Below are 2,926 nucleotides of genomic sequence, written 5' to 3'. Positions count from 1 at the left end.
GGGTACCGCTCCTATCTAGCACCTGGGGTACCGCTCCTATCTAGCACCTGGGGTACCGCTCCTATCTAGCACCTGGGGTACCGCTCCTATCTAGCACCTGGGGTGATACGGCTGATACCTATCACCTAGGCTACAAGTCATATCTATCACCTACGGTTTCACAAAACTGGCCTTGAATGCTTGTGCTTCCTGTGCTCAATCTTCACGCTGCCATAAGGACATGAGACCCTTCTGGAAAGTAGGAGAGTGACACACACCTCCTTGCCACTCAGCATGGCACCCACAGCGACGTTGCTTGAGTTTTTCTACTTATTTGAACAGTGCTTTTGCTTTTCCCTGGGCACATCCTCTATCAGCAGAAACAGCCGGGATAGCTGGCACTTCCCCACTCCTCCAGGCCAACCTTTCTTCCTGGGGTCTCACCTCCCAGGGAAATTTACTCAAGAGTCATCTACTGAACCAGAGGCAGGACCCTCCTTCAACCCACCCTCTGCATCCCAGAAGCAGCTCACCTGTGGAGCTCCTCTTCCCTCTGTCTTCAGTCTATCTTTCAAGCTATGCTGGCTCTCCTGTAGCACAGCACCCACTGGGCTGTCACTCACCCCTACTGCAGTCATGCTAGAATACTGTTCCAGTTATAGGTGTGTTGCAATGTGTCACATCTGATCTTCACAGAACAGCCTCAAGATGCAGAGCAAAGTATAGCCTCCAGGTAACTAGATTCAGATAGACATTTGGGTCAGGGGACATTGCCTAATCCTCCACATTAGATGTACATAGGAAGTATGGGCTTCAACCTCTTGGAGACCCTCCTCACTGCATCACGAAATGCCTCGGGATGTAGTGAATGGGTCCTCTTGTTGTTATTGCCTTGCCCTTCTCTCCCAGACTGGGGGGGGGGGGGACTTCATCCTTGTGCTGGGCCCTTTGTGATTTCAAAGCTCCTCCTGTTCAGTTCTCTGTCGTCAAGCTTTATCTGGGCTTCCAGACTACTTTCTTTTCATTTCTTTCTTCAGGAATTAAATCCAGCCTGTCGCTCATACTAGTCAAGCACTGGACCACTCAACTCTGATCCTCTGTTTACCTTTTCTGCATTTTGAGACAGGGTCTAAGTTACCTAAGCTAGCCTTGAACTCTCTCTACAATCTAAATAGGCACTGAGCTTGTGATTCTCCTGCCTCGGCAGCATCTTGAGTAGTTGGTTTAGTCCTGTCCGGTCATGCTGGTCCCTCCGTATTTAACTTCTCCTCTAGCTGAAGGAAGAGTTACTGTCCGTGAAGGTACTTTGCACGTGGGGCCTCCAAACCTTCCGTGGCTGAGGCTTTTCCTTCACTAGGAGTGCTTTCCCCATCCAGGAAGCCCACCTTGCTGCCCCACCCTGTGTAGTACTCACCTCTCCACAGGGCAGGAGCTGGCTCAGCAGCCTTGCCTCTGGGAGATGAGACCCCAGGAAGGACTTTAGAAGGACTTCCTGAAATGTCTCCTCCAGGAACACCAGCTAAGTGTATACTCCAACCAATTTTTCAAGATGCAACTAAATTTATAGAATATATATGTGCTTTGTGTCAGGTTCTTTGAAAGCACGGGACAAGGGCATGAACAATAAAAACAGCGCCTGCCTTCACAAAGCTTAAGTGTAACGAGGAAAACATAAGCCACTGTCATATCCAGGATTTGAAGATGTGGTACCTAGCACAGCTTGGAAAGATGGTATCTAAGTCCAATCTTAAGAATTGAATAGGAATCTCCTAGAGCAATGAAGAGAGACTAGAGGGGTGAAGACGCTGGGACATTCTAAACAAAGAAAATAACATAAGCTAAGTGTAGCAGAGATGCCTGTAATCCCAGCACTTGGGAGTCTGAAGCAGAAGCATCACAAGTTCAAGGCCAGCCTGAGCCACACAGCAAATTCAAGGACAGTCTATACAACTTAGTGAGACCCCTAACTTAAAATGAAAATTTAGGAGCTGGGGAGATGGCTCAGTGGTTAGGAGCACTGAATGCACTTCCAGAGGACCCAGGTTCAATTCCCAGCACCCACACGGCAGCCCACAGCTATCTGGAACTCCTGACTCCTGGGTGCAAGTGACCATCCCTACAGCTGGGACAGAAAACATTCTTCAAGTTTTTGGATTTGATTTCGAGGGACAGCCCCAGAGAACTAAGTTAGGAAAGGTTCTGTGTTCGACTTGAGTGGGCATTGGCTCCAATCACCTTGTTTAGATGCAAATCGTGATCAGTGAGTCTGCATTTCTAACAAGCTCCTTGGAGAAGCTGGTACTGGTGCCCCTCAGTACACACCTGGAGGAGCAGGCAGTGGTCCTCAACCTTCATGCTACAACCCTTTAATATCATGTTATGATGATCCCAACCATAAAATTATTTTTGTTGCTACTTCATAACTGTAATTTTGCTACTGTTATGAACCCTAATGTAAATATTTGCTCTGCAACCCCTGTGAAAGGGTCATTTGACACCCCCAAAGGGTCACAACCCATAGCTTGAAAATTGCTTACTAGAGGCCTGAAGGGAGGCAAAGAGAAGGCTATGAGGGAGCCTCCCTCTGTCCTACTCCTTGGAAAGAAGTACAGGCATGGGGGCTGGAGAGATGACCCAGCAATAAGAGCACTGGCTGTGCTTCCTGAGGACCCGGGTTCAATTCCCAGTACCTACATGGTCTATAATTCCAGTTCCACGGGATCTGACACTCTCTCACAGACATATATTCAGGTAAAACACCAATGTATATAAAATAAAAATAAACAATTTAAAAAAAAAAGAGGTACAGGAAGAGATTGACAGCATGCGTGTACAAAGGCCAGCCTTACTCACACAGCCTGCTCACACATGCCTCACTCACACAGCCTGCTCACGCATGCCTCACTCACACAGCCTGCTCACACATGCCTCACTCACACAGCCTGCT

Source organism: Mus pahari, chromosome 6 (genome assembly GCF_900095145.1).
Source record: "Mus pahari chromosome 6, PAHARI_EIJ_v1.1, whole genome shotgun sequence".
Taxonomy (NCBI): Eukaryota; Metazoa; Chordata; class Mammalia; order Rodentia; family Muridae; genus Mus; species Mus pahari.
Note: the sequence above shows the minus strand (reverse complement) of the source record.